The 19981-nt window shown below is 35.2% G+C and overlaps 1 pseudogene; it reads left to right on the top strand.

Moving 5' to 3' along the window:
- The window catches only part of LOC139874897 (ABC transporter G family member 29-like), a 155546-nt pseudogene that overhangs the window by 67305 nt on the left and 68260 nt on the right, over nucleotides 1–19981 (top strand).

Here is a 19981-nt window from a genome sequence, read left to right as displayed (position 1 = left end):
ATTCTCCCCCTCCAGACGTATCCATAGAAAACATTCCGGTTATGTCTCTGCATAACTCTAACTTCTCTCGAGTCACCACCTTTGTTAACATATCCGCGGGATTCTCCTTTGTATGGATCTTCACTAGTCTCAACAGTTGTTGATCAATTACCTCTCGTATCCAATGATAGCGGATATCAATATTTTTTGTACGGGAATGGTACATGGAGTTCTTGCTCAAATCTAGAGCACTCTGACTGTCACAATGTACCTTGTACTCCTTTTGCTTGATTCCAAATTCTTGTAGATAGCGCTTTAACCACAACATTTTTTTTCCAGCTTCTGCGGCAGCAATATATTCTGCTTCGGTTGTGGATAATGCAACACACTTCTGTAGTCTTGATTGCCATGAAACAGCTCCTCCTGTAAAAGTGTAAATGAATCCTGAAGTAGATTTTCTACTATCAGGATCTCCAGCCATATCAGCATCCGTATAGCCTTCCAAGATTGGATCAGCTCCCCCGTAACAAAGACATATCTTCGTTGTACCTTTAAGATATCTGAGAATCCATTTTACCGCATTCCAATGCTCTTTCCTGGGGTTAGAGAGAAAACGACTCAATGTTCCCACTGCGTGAGCAATATCAGGCCTCGTACACACCATTGCATACATCAAACTTCCAATCGCTGAAGAATATGGTATTGATGACATCTCCCCGATCTCTTCCATGGATGAGGGACATGATCTTTTACTTAACTTGAAATGGTTGGCTAATGGAATGCTAACAGGTTTGGCATTGTTCATATTGAATCGTGAAAGGACTCGTTCAATATACTTCTCCTGAGATAGCCATAACCTTCTATTATTCCTATCTCGGGTAATCTGCATTCCCAAAATTTGTTGAGCATGTCCTAAGTCTTTCATGTCAAAAGACTTAGAGAGTTCCTTCTCCAGCTGGTTGATCTTCGTTGCATCTTTCCCTACGATCAAAATATCATCTACATATAGTAAAAGAGCAACGAAATTTCCTTCAAAAAACTTTTGAATGTAGACACACTCATCTGCTGCAGTTTTCTTGTACCCTTGACTCACCATGCACGAGTCAAACTTCTTGTACCACTGCCTAGGTGTCTGCTTTAAACCGTACAAACTTTTCTTCAGCTTGCATACGAGATTATCTCCTGAAACCTCAAAAACCTTTTAGCTGCTCCATGTAAATTTCTTCATGTAAATCTCCATGAAGAAAAACTGTCTTTACATCCATCTGTTCAAGCTCCAAGTTCATACTTGCGACCAATCCAAATATGAATCTGATTGAAGTCATCTTGACTACTGGTGAAAATATCTCGTCAAAGTCAATTCCTTTCTTTTGTTGAAATCCTTTGACTATAAGCCGTGCTTTGTATTTCACCACTTTTCCGCTGCCATCCTTTTTCAGCTTGAACACCCATTTATTTTTCAGGGCCTTCTTTCCGCGTGGAAGTTCTACAATCTCATAAGTTTGATTTTTCAGCAGAGAATCCATCCCATTCTGCATTGCGAGCAACCATTTTTCTTTGTCCTTATGAGATACTGCTTCATGAAAACTCTCTGATTCTCCATCTTCAGTAAGTAGAAGGTACTCGGATTCCGGATATCTACTCGATGAAATCCGACCTCGTTCAGATCTACGAACTTCTGGAATATACTGAGGAGATTTACCATCATCTTCGCCTTGTGATGGTCCTGGAACGTCTGGAAGATGGGGTTGTGGCTCCCCCTGCTCAGCAATGTCATTTTCTTCATTATCTTCTACTTCTGGCATTTCTTCTTGCACTGTATAATCATTTCTCATGAATGATTCAGTTATTGCCTCTGGCACCTGAGCAGCAACATTTGACTTCTGAGATATTGTGGGCTTTTCAATATCTTCTATTGTCTGGCTTTCATGGAACACTACGTCCCTACTTCTGATCACCTTTTTCTCCTTTGGATCCCATAATCTGTATCCAAATTCTTCATCTCCATAGCCTATGAATATGCATGGAGTGGTCCTTGCATCCAGCTTCTGCCTGAGCTCCTTGGATACATGTGTGTACGCAAAACATCCAAATACTCTTAAGTGAGAGTATGATGGATCCTTTCCAGACCAAAGTTTCTCAGGAACTTCAAAATTTAGTGGTACTGATGGAGATCGGTTGATCAAGTAACATGCGGCTCTGACTGCTTCTCCCCAGAATGGCTTTGGCAGCTTAGCTATACTGAGCATGCTCTGAACACGTTCCATGATTGTTTGGTTCATTCTTTCCGCTATACCATTGTGTTGAGGGGTACGTGGAACTGTCTTCTCATATTGGATACCATATGATCTGCAATAGGCATCGAACTGCCTGGAAGAGTATTTATCGCCGTTGTCGAATCGAAGACACTTTAACTTCTTTCCTGTCTCACGTTCTACCATGACATGGAACTGTTTGAAGTAATTGAAAACCTGGTCCTTCGTCCGCAAGAAATATACCCACACCTTTCGAGAAGCATCATCGATAAACGTTAGAAAGTATCGGTTGCCGCCAATTGATTCAACCTCCAAGGGACCGCAAACATCAGAGTGCACCAGACTGAGTAACTCTGATCTTCTCTTTGAAGAGGAATTAAACGAGACTCTATGTTGCTTACCAAACAGACAATGATTGCAAGGATTTAGTGCAGCGCCCTTGTCTACATTGATAAGCTCCTTCTTTATTAGGGTTGACAACCCTTTCTCACTCATGTGACCGAGTCTCTGGTGCCATAAATTTTGTGAAGCCTCCTTTTCTTTAACATTAATGCTGTATGTGCAGATCTTCACATGAGTCTTGTACAGTGTGCCACAAATGTGTCCTCAAGCGACTATCATAGCGCCTATTGACAATTTCCATGTGCCTCTACTGAAATGACTATCATAGCCCTGTTTGTCAAGAGCTACTCTAGAAAGTAGATTCATCCGAACATCTGGCACATGGTGGACATCCTTTAGAGTGATTATGCTCCCGGAACTTGTCTTTATCTTGACATCACCAATTCCGACAATCTCAGCGGAACTGGAATTTCCCATCTTCACAGCTCCAAAGTCACCAGCTTTGTATGTTATGAAGTATTCCTTGTATGGAGTCACGTGGTAGGAAGCTGCAGTATCTACCACCCATTCCGTGTCTTCTCGTGAGACATGAAGGCATGTCTCATCATGGGTTGAACAATAGGCTACATCACCAGTGATAGTAACTAATGTTTCTCCACCTTTATTCTTTGATTGTGAACTGCTCTGACCTTGTTCTTCTTTCAATCTGTAGCAGTTCTTCTTCATATGCCCCTCTAATCCACAATGATAGCATTTATATATTGATTTTCTGCTATTAGAGGACCTGGCCCTGCTCTTACTTCTGCCTCTCCATTTATTTTTGCTACTTATTTGTTGTCTCCCCCGATTCTCTGTGACAAAGGCATGGGTCTGATCTGTGCCCATGTCCTTTCTCCTTGCCTCTTCACTGAATAGGGCATCCTTGACCATTGACATGGTAAGTTTGTCATTCGGGGCTGAGTTGCTGAGTGTTACTACCAGCGTTTCCCAACTATCGGGAAGAGAACTAAGTAGCAGTAGCGCCTGAACTTCATCGCCAAGCGGCATCTCTACAGACGATAAATGGTTGACCAAGCTCTGGAACTCACTGGTATGCTCGGTAACTGAAGTTCCACTTTTAAGCTTCATGTTGACTAAACGCCTCATTAACAGGGCTTTATTCCGAGCAGTCTTGGCCTGGTACATGTCCTCCAACTTTTTCCAGAGGACATATGCGTCTGTCTCTTGTGCAACATGGTGGAAGACACTATGATCAATCCATTGATGGATCTGACCAATAGTTTTTCGATTTAACTTCTTCCACTCTTTCTCTTTGGCGAAATCAGGATTTGTACCCTTTAATTCAATAGGGTCAAACAAATCCTTACAGCTGAGGAGATCTTCCATCCGAGGTTTCCACAGCATGTAGTTGGTGGCAGTGAGCATAATCATAGCCCCAGAAGATGATCCTGACTCTTCCGTGGACATTATCACCTTACAAATAATTTTTCAACACAAACGGGGTTGAAAACTTCAGAAAACTCAAACACTCTATCAACGCCTCTAACCTGGCTCTGATACCACTTGTTGTGATTAAGAGGGGATCGACTGGACGTTGGTACACACAAATTTGAGAGAAAATAACTCTAACTCACAAGAATAGATTACAGAGTATTACAAAACTCAAAAAACCAAAAAAAAACACTCTCAAACTAACACACTAGGAATCTCACCACTATCTAGGATGTATTCACTCTTGGTTAGGATTATACTTAAACTCACACACACTAACTAGGTGTGATTACACTTTTCTGAATTCATTACAATGAAGGTTTCCACCTCTATTTATAGGAAAAATTTGAGGAGTTGGAAAAGTGTGAACGGGATTAGTGTGAACGCATAAAAAGGTGGCTAGCCGTAATCATTTCCAATTTGAATACTTCCATCTGAGTTGTCAAACAAGTGGCTAGCCGTAATTGTTTCCAACTTTGCTTCTTCAACCGGCTTCTTTGAACATCTAGAAAAATTTAGATTACGGCTAGAATGGAAACATCTAGAAGATATGGCTAGAAATCATCAAACAGGGCTAGACAGTTCAACAACGTTTCAGATTGTCAAGTGTTTGCAACAGATTGCGCACCTGACGGAGGCCACAATCTTGATTTCCCTCTTACAACCTTCACCCGAGATTTTGATCTATTTGATGACATCATCCTCTTATCGCGAGGCCATATTGTCTATCAGGGCCCACGAGAACATATTCTCGAGTTTTTTGAGTCTTGTGGGATTTAGATGCCCAGAGAGGAAGGGACATGCTGACTTTCTGCAAGAGGTATTATACACCATCACAAAAATGTGAATAGTAACCTAACGTCAGCTATTTTTGTCTTTTTCCAAAAAAAAGAATTTTACCTTTTTTTTTTAAACTATTACACCCCGGCGCAATGCGCAGGCTTACTAACTCGTTAATTACAGAACACTAAATCCGTATAATCTTGAGTGTTTAGCCGGTTTTAAGCGTGAAACTTATGTATAAACTTTTTTACACATGTATGCGTATGATGAACATAACAATAAATCTATACATTATCTAAGCCTTTACGACTATAATGATCAAAGGTGACGTCAAGAAAGGATCAGGAACAATATTGGGCCGATAGAAGCAAACCGTACTATTACATTTCAGTGTCTGAATTTTCCGAATTATTCAAAAGATTTCACGTGGGCCTTCGTCTAAAACACGAACTCTCAGTTTCATACAACAAGGACATGAGTCATAACTCAGCTCTAGTCTTCAACAAAAACTTGGTTCCAAAAAAAGATCTTTTCAAGGCTTGTTTTCAAAAGGAATGGCTATTAATGAAGCGAAATTCAGTTGTGTACGTTGCGAAGATTGTTCAAACAACGATTGTAGCAACTATTGGAGCAACTGTTTTTTTAAAGAGTAACATGAATACTAGGAACGAAGATGATCGATCGTTATATGTTGGTGCGCTTTTGTTTGGTCTGATCACTAACACGTTTAACGCGTTTGCTAAACTACCTATGGTCATAGAGAGACTTCCGGTTATTTATAAGCAGCGGGACCTACTATTTCATCCGACATGGGCGTATACTGTTCCCACTTTTCTTCTTGGCATTCTGATTTCGTTGGTGGACTCTACTGTTTGGACGATTGTAACGTACAACATTACCGGTTTTGCCCCTGAAATAGCCAGGTATGTCATCAAGTGTTTTTCTTTTTGCATGTATGATAAACAAAATAATGATATTTAGCTTTCATAGTTCGGGTTGAAACAGGCATTTCTCGAGATGACCATTTCTCGAGATGGGCCTGATCAAACCAAAATCCTTTAGTATGAATAGATTTCGGGTTTGAATGCTTGTGATAATGTTAAAAACGAACATATATTTCATAGCATTATCCCTCAAGAAAGACAAGCTTTTAGTTGCAATTGTTCTATTTACAAGTGATATTCGTTTAAATAATAAAAGGTGAAGACAAAAGACAGATTTGACGAATTGAAGACGCAAACGACCAAAAAGCTCAAAAGTACAAAATACAATCAAAGAGATTCCAATTATTGATAAGAAATGTCTCAGAATTACAAGAGTACAAGATTCAAAACGCAAAGTACAAGATATTAAATTGTACGCAAGGACGTTCGAAAATCCAAAACCGTGACCAAAGTCAACTCTCAACGCTCGACGCAACGGACTAAAAATTACAAGTCAACTATGCACATAAATATAATATAATATTTAAATAATTCTTATAATTATTTATATATTATATTTATTTAATTAAAACGTCGACAAACAAGAAAACAAGGATTTTGAGCTGTCACCTACCACCATGCGATCGCATGGCCTGGAGGCACAAAAGCCATGCGATCGCATGGCCAACTTTTTCAGTTCACATGCCCTATAAAAACGAGTATTTGGTGCACCATATATCGATCCATATATCAATCTCTCTATCTATATACGTAATATATATATATATATATATATATATATATATATATATATATATATATATATATATATTTAATTTTAATTTTAAATCCTAATAATAAGGGTATGTTAGCGAATGTTGTAAGGGTGTAAGTCGAAATTCTGTCCGTGTAACGCTACGCTATTTTTAATCATTGTAAGTTACGTTTATATTATTTTCATTAATGTCTCGTAGCTAAGCCGTTATTATGCTTATTTAATCCGAAGTAATCATGATGTTGGGCTAAAAATATTAAAATTGGGTAATTGGGCTTTGTACCATAATTGGGGTTTGGACAAAAGAACGACACTTGTGGAAATTAAACTATGAGCTATTAATGGGCTTTATATTTGTTTAACTAAATGATAGTTTGTTAATTTTAATATAAAGATTTACAATTGGACGTCCCTATAAATAACCATATACACTCGATCGGACACGATGGGCGGGGTATTTATATGTACGAATAATCATTCATTTAACCGGACACGGGAATGGATTAATAGTCTATGGAATTATTAAAACAGGGGTAAAATTATGTACAAGGACACTTGGCGTAATTGTTAACAAAGTATTAAAACCTTGTTACAGTTTAAGTCCCCAATTAGTTGGAATATTTAACTTCGGGTATAAGGATAATTTGACGAGGACACTCGCACTTTATATTTATGACTGATGGACTGTTATGGAAAAAAACCAGACGGACATATTAAATAATCCAGGACAAAGGACAATTAACCCATGGGCATAAAACTAAAATCAACACGTTAAACATCATGATTACGGAAGTTTAAATAAGCATAATTCTTTTATTTCATATTTAATTTCCTTTATTTTATAATTAATTGCACTTCTAATTATCGCGCTTTTATTTATTGTCATTGTATTTAATTGCACTTTTAATTATCGTACTTTTTAATTATCGCAATTTTATTTTATCGCACTTTTATTTATCGCAATTTCATTATCGTTATTTACTTTACGCTTTAAATTAAGTCTTTTATTTATTTAATATTTTACATTAGGTTTTAACTGCGACTAAAGTTTTAAAAATTGACAAACCGGTCATTAAACGGTAAAAACCCCCTTTATAATAATAATATTACTTATATATATAATTGTATTTTTTTTATATAGCATTAAGCTTTGTTTAAAGATTCCCTGTGGAACGAACCGGACTTACTAAAAACTACACTACTGTACGATTAGGTACACTGCCTATAAGTGTTGTAGCAAGGTTTAAGTATATCCATTCTCTAAATAAATAAATATCTTGTGTAAAATTGTATCGTATTTAATAGTATTTTCTAGTAAAATTTAATAGTATTTTATACCCCTTAGCTTTAACTATCAAGTATTTTTGGCGCCGCTGCCGGGGATCAATTTCTTGCTTAAACGCCAGAAGCACAACGCTAATATAAAAAAAAGATTTTTATTTTTAAGTTTACTTTTATAAAAAATACGCTTTTGTAAAAATACGTTTTAAATATTCGAAAATATAAAAAGAAAAATATAAATATAAATATTTTTAAGAGTTTGTAAGTTCTATAAAAGTTTCTTTATCTTTATTTTATAAAAATATAAGTTTTATTTAAATTATAAAAATATATTATATATATTTATTTCAGCAAATACAAAAGAAAAAAAATATATATATATAAAAACACTCGAGTCCACGTACTGTAGCAGCCCGGCGTCTGGCCCGAAACCCTAGCTCATGCGATCGCATGGCCGGGTAGCTTAGAACTCATGCGATCGCATGAGCCCTGCAGACAAGCCACATTTGACTGAAAACTGCAATCATTACGGTTTTATTATTAATTATTTATATAAACCCTAATTAGGTTATTCTTAATTTATTAATTAGTTATTAGTTTTTATTTAATTTGTATTATTTAGTTAAATTAGTTTAATTAAATTATAAATTTAATACTTTTATAAAATAAATAATATAAAAATAATATTTTTATAAAAATTGTACTTTTTACAACTATTAGTATATTTTTATATTTTGTCCCTTTTTATTCATTTTAGCGTAATTTTTGTATTTTTCGCTCGTTTTTAGTTTTAAGCTTAGTTTTTGCCATAGTTATTTTTACTTTTAGATTTTTAGGCCTTGCGGTAAAATCCCTTAAGTGCTTTTTCTTTAGACTAAGATCTAAGTGCTTTAGAATTTTGCGACGCCTTTTTAAGTTTTAGTTCCTTTTTAAGATATTGCCATTTGGGATATAGTTTTACTTTTAAGCTTTAATATTTTTAGACGCAACTTTAAATTTTTAGTTTTTAGTTCCTTTTTAAGTTTCAACGCGCTACTTTCTTATTTTTATTTTTCGACGCCTTTTACCTATGTATCAATTATCACTCCAATTAGTAATCTCAATTTGCAATTTTAATTTTAAGTTAGTAATAGTAATAAGGTTGGGTTAGTCGAGTATTTTAAAGTTTTATAAGTCACTTTTTTTTCTTTCTTATTTTTCGACTCCTTTTATTTTTCAACCCTTTTCTTTTTCAACCTTTTTCGACACGCTCTTTTTCTTTCTTATTTCTCGCAATTCTAGTTTTAGGACATAGATTTTTATTCTACTTCTTATCTAAATTTCTTAAAATTACGAAAATTTATTTTAAGTGGTTAAATTGATAGACATCAAAATTTTCTGGTTCGCAGTAATAGTTGGATTTGTACATGGACCGAGTTATTGGAGCCAAACAGTATTCAATTATATTGAGACCAAACGAATCCTGCCCTTCTGCTGCATCTTTTGGCTATTCGAAACGTGGGCAAAATTAGAAAAGTCTATTAATTGGATAACTTATATAATTTTTCTTTCATTTTAAAAACTAATAGGATATTCAGTGAATGCACCGAGCAAGACGTTCACCACCTTTTGTACGTTCACCACCTGTAACCAGATCAAGACATTTAGCAAATATTGTCGCCGTTGATTTTTCTTTAGAATCGTCATCCAGTCGACCAAGTACTCCAATTCAAATTTCCAATAATCCATTTTTTGAACCCGACCTCACATTTGAGAATCCGGAGAATATTCAGGGACAATTCATAGATCCTGAACCATTAATTTTTCCTCCGGAACCACCAATCATTCAAACAGAGATTGTTGAGGAACGAACCATTAAATCAGAATCCTCTAGTGATTCAGATTCAACTAATTCAATTATGGAAGTAACAGAACCTTTAAGTATGGAAGACCGAATGCGAGCTAAACGCACTGGCCAAGGTCACACAATTACTCATCCAGACATTAATGCGCCAGATTATGAAATCAAAGGACAAATTCTACACATGGTGACTAATCAATGCCAATTTAGTGGTGCGCCGAAGGAAGATCCAAATGAACATCTTCGTACCTTTAATAGGATCTGCACACTATTTAAAATAAGAGAAGTTGAAGATGAACAGATATATCTCATGTTATTTCCTTGGACTTTAAAGGGAGAAGCCAAAGATTGGTTGGAATCGTTACCTGAAGGGGTGATTGACACATGAGACGTTTTAGTTGAAAAATTTCTTAAACAATTCTTTCCTGCATCTAAAGCCGTAAGACTTCAAGGAGAAATTGTTACGTTTACACATAAACCGAATGAAACTCTATATGAGGCGTGGACAAGATTTGGAAAGTTATTAAGAGGATGTCCGCAACATGGTTTAGACACCTGTCAAATAGTACAAATATTCTACCAAGGATGCGACATCACTACAAGGAAAGACATCGATATAGCAGCTGGTGGTTCCATTATGAAGAAAATCGAAACTGATGCTTACAAAATTATTGATAACACTGCTTCCCACTCACATGAGTGGCACCAAGAAAAAGATATCGTTAGATCATCTAAAGCAGCTAGAGCCGATTCTATCCATGACTTAGATTCCATTTCAGCAAAGATAGATGCTGTTTAGAGACGTATTGAAAAGATGACTAAAGATATCTACTCAATACGAATTAGTTGTGAGCAGTGTGGAGGACCACATTTGACAAAAGATTGTCTTAGTATTGAACTAACAATGGAACAAAGAGAGAATGTTTCATACATAAACCAAAGGCCTGGAAATAATTATCAGAATAATTATCAACCGCCAAGACCGATCTACAATCAAAACCAGAATTATAACCGAAATGTTCCATACAACAACCAACAAGGTCCTAGTAATCAACAAGTATCCAATAATACTTACAACCAGCAAAGACCTAATTTTCAAAACAAACCACCACAAACCGATGATAAAAAGTCGAATTTAGAAGATATGATGACGAAGCTAGTTGAAACTCAAACGCAGTTTTTCACATCTCAGAAACAAACGAATGAACAAAATGCTCAAGCATTTAGAAATCAACAAGCTTCTATTCAAAACTTGGAACAAGAAGTAAGTAACCTAGCAAGGTTAATAGGTGAAAGAAAGCCGGGAAGTTTACCTAGTGATACAAATGCTAACCCCCGGAATGAAACAGCTAAAGCCATTACCACAAGAAGTGGTACAACACTTAACCCACCTGAAATACCTGTAACTTCTGATGAAGCTATTCCTACTCCACAAGAACCACAACCTGAACAAGATAAGGAAAAAGAACCGGTAGTTGAAAAGGTTAATGAAGATAACACGGTTAAGACAAAACCTTATGTTAAACCATACCAACCACCACTTCCTTACCCGAGTAAAATGAAAAAAGAGAAACTTGAAGCCAAGCAATCCAAATTTTTGGATATGTTTAAACAGATAAATGTAAATCTTCCTTTCACTGATGTAATTTCAGGAATGCCTAGATATGCTAAATTCTTGAAAGATCTGATCACAAATAGAAAGAAAATAGAAGAACTCTCGGCTGTTACTATGAATGCTAATTGTTCAGCAGTGCTGTTGAATAAGATACCAGATAAACTATCTGATCCAGGAAGTTTCACAATTCCATGTTTTCTGGGTAGTCTTAGTTCAATAGAACCATTGGCAGATTTAGGTGCTAGTATAAATTTAATGCCGTATTCACTATACGCTAAACTAGACCTTGGAGAATTGAAACCAACAAGAATAAGCATACAACTAGCCGATCGATCAATAAAATATCCTAGAGGGATAATGGAGAACATGCTCGTTAAAGTTGGTACTTTAGTATTTCCAGTAGATTTTGTTGTTCTGGACATGGAAGAAGATTCTCATGTTCCTCTCATATTAGGAAGACCATTCTTAAACACGGCTAAAGCAATGATAGACGTGTTTGGTAAGAAACTGACCCTAAGTATAGAGGACGAGAGTGTTACCTTTTCAGTTGATAGAGCAATGCAACAACCGCAATCTGCAGATGATACATGCTATTATATTCAAACTATAGATTCACATGCAGAATTGTTAAAAGAATTTCCAGAATTACAAGGAACAGGAGAATGTTCTTTAGGAGTAGGAACTGAACCAATTGATGAAGCTGAAATGTTAGCTACACTAATGGCTAATGGATATGAACCAACAACGGAAGAAATTTAAATGCTAAAAGAAGAAGACAGATATCGATATAAATCATCGATAGAATAACCTCCGACATTAGAGTTAAAGCCACTTCCAAACCATTTGGAATACGCTTATTTACATGGTGAATCTGAATTACCTGTAATAATATCGTCTTCTCTTACTGAAAATGAGAAATCACAACTCATTTCTGTGTTGAAAGCTCATAAACCAGCCATTGCATGGAAGATTCATGATATTAAAGGAATAAGTCCTTCGTATTGCACACATAAAATCCTTATGGAAGAAGGTCATAAAACGTATGTGCAACGCCAACGAAGACTAAATCCTAATATGCAAGATGTAGTTAAGAAAGAAATTATTAAACTGCTAGATGCAGGTTTAATTTATCCAATTTCTGATAGTCCATGGGTAAGCCTAGTTCAATGCGTGCCTAAGAAGGATGGCATGACTGTCATTACAAATGAGAAAAATGAGCTTATTCCGACTAGGACTGTAACAGGATGACGTGTATGTATTGATTATAGAAAATTAAATGACACCACCAGAAAAGATCACTTTCCCTTACCTTTCATTGATCAAATGTTGGAAAGATTAGCCAGAAATAGTTACTATTGTTTTCTTGATGGATTTTTCGGATATTTTCAAATTCCAATAGCACCCGAAGATCAATAGAAAACCACTTTCACGTGCCCTTATGGTACTTTTGCTTACAAACGCATGCCATTTGGACTTTGCAACGCCCCTGTAACCTTTCAAAGGTGCATGATGGCGATTTTTCACGACATGATAGAAGAATGCATGGAAGTTTTCATGGATGACTTTTCAGTCTTCGGTGATGCATTTGAATCATTTTTAGTTAATCTTGAACGAATGCTTATTAGATGCGAACAATCAAATCTAGTACTTAATTGGGAGAAATGCCATTTCATGGTTAAAGAAGGCATCGTTCTTGGACATAAAATCTCAAAGGAAGGAATTGAAGTGGATAGAGCTAAAGTAGATGTAATTGCTAAACTTTCACATCCCACCAATGTTAGAGGAGTTAGGAGTTTTCTAGGGCATGCCGGTTTTTACCGACGTTTCATAAAAGATTTTTCTAAAATTGCCACTCCTATGAATAAACTCCTAGAAAAGGATGCTCCATTCATCTTTTCAGATGAATGTATCAAATCTTTTAATATTCTTAAAGAGAAACTCACTAATGCGCCGATCATGATAACTCCAAATTGGAATTTACCGTTTGAACTTATGTGCGATGCAAGTGATTTTGCAATGGGAGCCGTTTTAGGACAAAGGATTGAAAAACGATTTCAACCTATATATTATGCTAGTAAGACGTTACATGGAGCACAAACGAATTACACAACTACTGAAAAAGAACTCCTTGCTATTGTCTTTGCTTTTGACAAATTTCGATCATATCTCGTTCTAGCTAAAACGGTAGTCTATACTGACCATTCTGCTCTTAGATACCTATTTTCGAAACAAGATGCTAAACCACGATTAATCCATTGGATCTTACTCTTACAAGAGTTCGATATTGAAATCCGAGATAAAAGAGGAGCAGAAAATCTCACCGCTGATCATCTTTCTCGTCTTGAAAATCCCGAATTAGAAGTTCTAAATGAATCGGCCATACAAGACAACTTTCCTGATGAATATCTATTGAAGATAGATTATAATAAAATTCCATGGTTTGCAGACTATGCAAACTACTTAGTATGTGGATTCCTTGAAAAAGGATTATCGTACCAAAAATGAAAGAAATTCTTCAGTGATATAAAACACTATTTCTGGGAAGATCCACATTTGTTTAAAAGTTGTCCAAATGGAATAATACGCCGATGTGTATTCGGAGATGAAGCTAGTAAAATTTTAAACCATTGTCACACAGGACCAACAGGAGGGCATTATGGGCCTCAACTAACAGCAAGAAAAGTTTATGATGCTGGATTCTATTGGCCTACAATTTACAAAGACGCACACCTTCTTTGCAAATCATGTGATGCTTGTCAAAGGGCAGGAAAAATAAGTCAACGTGATGAAATGCCACAAAATGTCATTCAAGTATGTGAAGTATTTGACATTTGGGGAATTGACTTTATGGGTCCATTTCCAAAATCTCATAATAATCTATATATTCTCGTAGCCATTGATTATGTATCTAAATGGGCGGAAGCACAAGCTCTCCCAACTAACGATGCACGAGTTGTAGTCAACTTTTTAAAACGTCTTTTTGCAAGGTTTGGAACACCGAAAGCTTTAATAAGTGATCGAGGTACTCATTTCTGTAATAATCAACTTGAGAAAGTTCTTAAAATATATGGAGTAACTCATAAAATCTCCACCGCTTATCATCCACAAACAAGTGGACAAGTTGAAAATACCAACCGAGCTTTAAAACGTATTCTAGAGAAAACCGTAGGATCAAATCCGAAGGAATGGTCCATTAAATTGGAGGATGCACTCTGGGCTTTTAGAACAGCCTACAAAACTCCAATTGAAACCACACCTTTTAGACTCATTTATGGAAAAGCATGCTATCTTCCAGTAAAAATTGAACACAAAGCATTTTGGGCTTTGAAGACATGTAATCTTTATTTACATGAAGCTGGACGTCTACGGTTAAGTCAATTAAATGAATTAGAAGAATTAAGACATGAAGCATATGAAAATTCCTTAATCTATAAGGAAAGAACGAAGAAATGGCATGATAAAAGAATCAGAAGTTCAAAAGAATTCAAAGAGGGAGACAGAGTTCTTCTTTTCAATTCACGATTCAAGCTATTTCCTCAAAAATTGAAATCAAGATGGTCTGGACCATTCATAGTCAAAAGAGTTTTCCCATACGGAATAGTAGAATTGATAAATTCAAATGGGATTGAATTTAAAGTTAATGGTCACAGAGTTAAACACTACATAGATAGTCCGATGGAAGTCGACAACGAAGTTAATCACAATTTCGATACCACAGCTAACTAAGTGTGGGGAGAATTAAGTCTTTAAGGATAATATGTATTTCTGTTAGAGTTAGATTTTCTGTTTTCGTGTAGTTCTCGAAAATGGAACCCGAATGGTCTTTCCCTAACAGACCCTAAAGAACTAGTCTTCTCCCCCCATTCTGAATTTTTATTTTTTTTAGGTTTTTACGAAATGAAGACTTCCTGTGAACTAAACCATGGTCTAATGCTACACGCTTTGATCACTAAACGTAATAATGACACACTTCCAAGTGAAATAGTATCATTAATCAGAGGTAAATTGGACGGAGTAAGAAAAGAATCCAGATGCGAAGATAATAAGTTACAATTTGGTAAAGGAAAATCAAAATCCGCAGCGAAAAGAAGAGCACGACACCTTGAAAAATGTCACAAATGCGGAAAATGGTCACATGAAGGTAAATGTTCAAATAATCAAACCTATTCAAACACCGAATTTGTTACTTTATGCAGAGATGGACCGTTCATATGTTTAGAAGAAAAAATATTAAATGCTCGAGGTTACGCCTATGTAGCCATGGAAAATCAATTAGTCCGACTATCTTATGAGTGGGCTAGAGCATATTACTAAGAAATATATTTCACAGGTAAGTATGTACAGTTTTTATTTTTATTTTTATTTTTAACCTTTTGATAATAAACGCTAATTTGTTCGCTATAAAGTATTAAATTGGTATTCGATGAAATTAGGTCTTGCGACCAAAATTATTGATATCATTCAAAAATTTATTACATCACTGCGAAATTTAACGTTTATTCTTAAGGTATAAATATCTTTAATCAATCAACTCAAAATATTTCAAAAATTCGTCATGAGTTAAATTAGGTCATGGAACCGAAATTACTTTACCGAAAAGATGGGCGCATATTTTTGATAATATTTGATTGATTAAAGTGGGATAAAAGCCAAAAAGATTTTTAATTTTATTTTTACCATGTTTTTATAAATTAATATTAATTTAATATTGTAAAACTTATTTAAAATTGTAAATATTTGAAAAAATTAATCTTTTTAATATAAGTTTGTATGTATAAAAACAAAAATATAATATAAGTTTGGTGTGAATTTATAATATGAATTTTTAATTAAGTTTGGTGTGAATTTTTAATTTTATGCATTTTAAATTTAAGTTTAGTGTGAATTTAAAAACAAAAATTTACTTTATTTTGCTAAGTTAAAAATATGATTTTTAAAATTCGTCGTAAGTTGAAGACTAGGTCATTGAACCGAAATTGCTTCACCCGAGGGAGGGACGAGAACTTTTATTATCATTATTTTTAATCTTATTGAATTAAAGTATGCCAAAAAAACATTAAAAAAAAACCCAAAAATCTTTACTTTTAAAACCGCGCTTTGAATTGACAAATTTTAAAATTTTATCGAGGGACAGACTAGGACATCGATCCGAAACACCCTCGCTCCTAAAGGAAAACAAAATTTTTAGAATTTAATTAATTATATGTTTTATAAAGTATAAGGTTGTTTAAAAAAAAAACCTGAAATCGCTGTAGCCGGGTACCCATGCGATCGCATGGGATTCTCACTATCCCTCCATGCGATCGCATGGAGAGTAAAAACAGGTCTGGTACAAACAGCCAGCGAGCTGTTCTTCAATCATAAACACACACACATATACGAAAAACACTCAAAACCTCACCAAATTTCATCATTTTTCCACCGTAATTCATCATTTTTCTTGCTCTAATCATGCCTAGATTCTCATTCTTCAGCAAAAAAGTAAAAATTACACCCCTAAACTCATAAATTTCCTAGTTTTTGTGATAATTACCAATATTTTACCTAATGCAATTTTGTTAATTTCTAGTGTAATTAGTGTTAAATTGTTAGTATTTTATGCATGTATAACCTAGATTGATGCTATTTAACATGATTTGAAGCCAAAAACTTCAAAATTTTTAGAAATCTAGGGTTTGTGTTCTTGAGCAATTTGGGGCTTTTTGATATAAACAGGTTATGGCCGATTTTTGTCATGAATTATTGCTAAATTGAGTAGTGTAACATGTTTAGGTAGTTAAATGATCTAAACATTGATCCTAAACATGATTTTTAGAGATTAAAGTGGACTTTTTAAGTCCAAAATTCATGAACTTGATTAATTTGATATATTTGCCATTTAAGACTTGTTTAATTGTTAGTAATAACTATTTTGACATGTTATTCGAGTTAAATGCTTATGAACTTTGTCTACATTTTCATATGTGCTTATTTGGAAAAGTGTAGAATTAAAATTGTGAAAATGTGTATAAGTTTAATTTTGATTTAACATGTTATTGTGATTGTTTTAAGTTGTTATTTTGATAACACTAATGCATATTTAGATGCATAAATTTTGTGTTTAATTTGTTTTGCAGAAAGCCGATACTGGAGGTTCAGGAGCATCAGCATCTAGACGACCAGCACCAGAACCAGAATCAGAACCAGAAATGCAATATGCACCTGAATAACAACCACAACAGGAACCACAACAATAGCCTGATCAGCACGTACCTTATTATGATCCGGTACAGTTTGTTGATGAATTCATAGTATTTCTGATGAGACCGCCAGTAGAATTCCCAACAATTCCTGAGCACACTCTACATCCTAATCTGAGATTTGATAGAAGATGGAGAGATTACGAGACATATCAAAGGAACAAATTCAAATTGGTAACAAAAAATGTAGAGGTGCCAAGGGTAATCGATTGGGCCCCTTTGGAAACAGTCCATCTAGCTGACCGTGTTAGACAGCTTTTGGTTCAAAGGTATGGCAGTTCTTCTTTTACAGATTGAGAACGTCTTTTCACCATTCGTAGACCTGTATATAAGGAATGGTTTGTTGAGTTGATGAGTACTGTATCACTTGATACAAATATAGTTAGAATAGATTATAGAAGATTTCTTAGGTTTATCCTTGCCGGTAGGATGTACAGAATGTCCATGCTGGACATGGCCAGGGCTTTACAGATATATACACCTGGTGAGTTGCTACTACCCGATTGTACAAACTTGATTCATTATGGTGAAAGGGTAGATGGCAACTTTGACGTTGACGCCATTTGGAGGCGTATGTCACATTTTGATGTTTTTACACGAGCAGGAGGACACTCCTATACACATATTGACAGAGCCGAGCTTCGTATTATTCATAGATTTTTGGCTAACTCGATTATACAGAGAGGTCACAATAAAGAAAAAATTACCTTACATGATTTATTCTACCTAAAGTGTATTCGGGATCCTAGAAGCTTTGTCAATATCCCTTACTGTGTTGCTTTTTATTTATCTAAAATGGTAGAGGGAATGCAGGACGGGAGTATAATAGGAGGAGGTATTTTTGTTACTCTCATTGGAGAGTATTTAGGTGTTGATAGGAACCAAGGGGGTTCATTACAGCTTTGTAGAGAACAGGTTGAGCCCTTAGGATTGAAAGTTTATGTGGGTGCTAAGGTATTGAAAAGTAGACGTAACCAGGCAGTACCCTATGAGGGACCTCATCCACAGGTAGAAAGGGGCTCAGATGAGGAAATGGAGGAAGCGGAAGACATTAGGGATGTCTTTCGAGATGCTATTCTTGACGTCCACGTTCGTATAGAGGAGGAATCAATGACGAACGCGGCCAGACATAGTATGTATGAGCAGTGGAACTCCGAGCGAGTATACGAGGATTATAGGTGACGCCAATACGATAGCTGGTTAGTTCATCAGCACCAAATCATGAGCCAGCTATCATATCAGGTACCAAATAACTATGTACCTACTCGACCTGCTTATTTTCCGCCACACAGCCCCGATATCCGACCACCCTTTAACCGGTATGACTATAACCAAGCCTATCAGAACACCTATAACCAACAATGGAACCCACCTGATGAGATGAACTGGAACCCATATCCAGACTGATTTAGTTCCATTTGGTTATTTTTATGATTTTTATGTTTTTTATCTTTTGACTTTTTCATGTTTAAACTTATGTTATTGGATATATTTGTGTAATTTTTATCATTTTTATTATTATTGTGTACTAATATTTCACATTTAGGATTTGAAAGTGGGATATTAAGTCCCATTTCAAATTGCCATGCATGTTTATATTTGTATGTATGTATATTGTCGATTGTACAAAACAGGGTAAAACAACGCATTTTAAAAGACTGGCATTAAGTTCAGCAAAAGCTACTAATTTTGACGACAAGATGACAAATAAATGCGATGTAACAACAGACGGAATGAACAAATGATATGCACCATTTATCATTCAGCAAACAAACGCCAATATGTTTGGAAACTTTGGTAAAATTTAATCATTTCTACGCTAATCACCCTCAATAATTTAAATTGTTACTGATTTCTTGCAAATGATAGCATTGCAAGATCTTAAGTGTGGGAAGGGGTTAAATTCTTTCGGATTTTAAAATTTTTACTTTATACACTTGGTTACCATTAGAAATACTAGTAAAGCAGTAGTTGTATTAGAATCTAGTGCTCTCTGATAATAAAGAACAACCCTAGTCTTATATACTGACTACCCAATTCTAGTAAAATTTTTCAAAATTTTCAATTAAATGAATTCAAAATCATGTTTATACATATTTATGAACGATAAAACTAGGTATTAACACCGAAATTATTGTTACCTCGGAAAGGACATAAATTGAGAAACAAACCAAAATGTTAAAATTCATTTAAAATGGAATAGAGGACAATAAAAAGAAAAATAAAAGCCAAGTGTGGGAAAATTTACCAAGTTATTTTAAACATATGTCACATATTTCTGTAACAAATAATTAAAGATACTTTTGCTTTGGACTAAACTAAACAGTTTTACCCGATTTACTGTAAGAAAGATGGATCTACACGATGAATCAATTCCATCATTAAAAGGAAGTAAAGTCTTCCGAAAAAGAAACGCGCTTCTTGATTTAGGTCATGAAGTTGTCGTCCAGACCAGCTG

Source organism: Rutidosis leptorrhynchoides, chromosome 11 (genome assembly GCF_046630445.1).
Source record: "Rutidosis leptorrhynchoides isolate AG116_Rl617_1_P2 chromosome 11, CSIRO_AGI_Rlap_v1, whole genome shotgun sequence".
In the NCBI taxonomy this organism is placed as follows: Eukaryota; Viridiplantae; Streptophyta; class Magnoliopsida; order Asterales; family Asteraceae; genus Rutidosis; species Rutidosis leptorrhynchoides.
The sequence above is the reverse complement of the archived record's forward strand: the minus strand, read 5'-3'. Positions and strand labels throughout refer to the sequence as shown.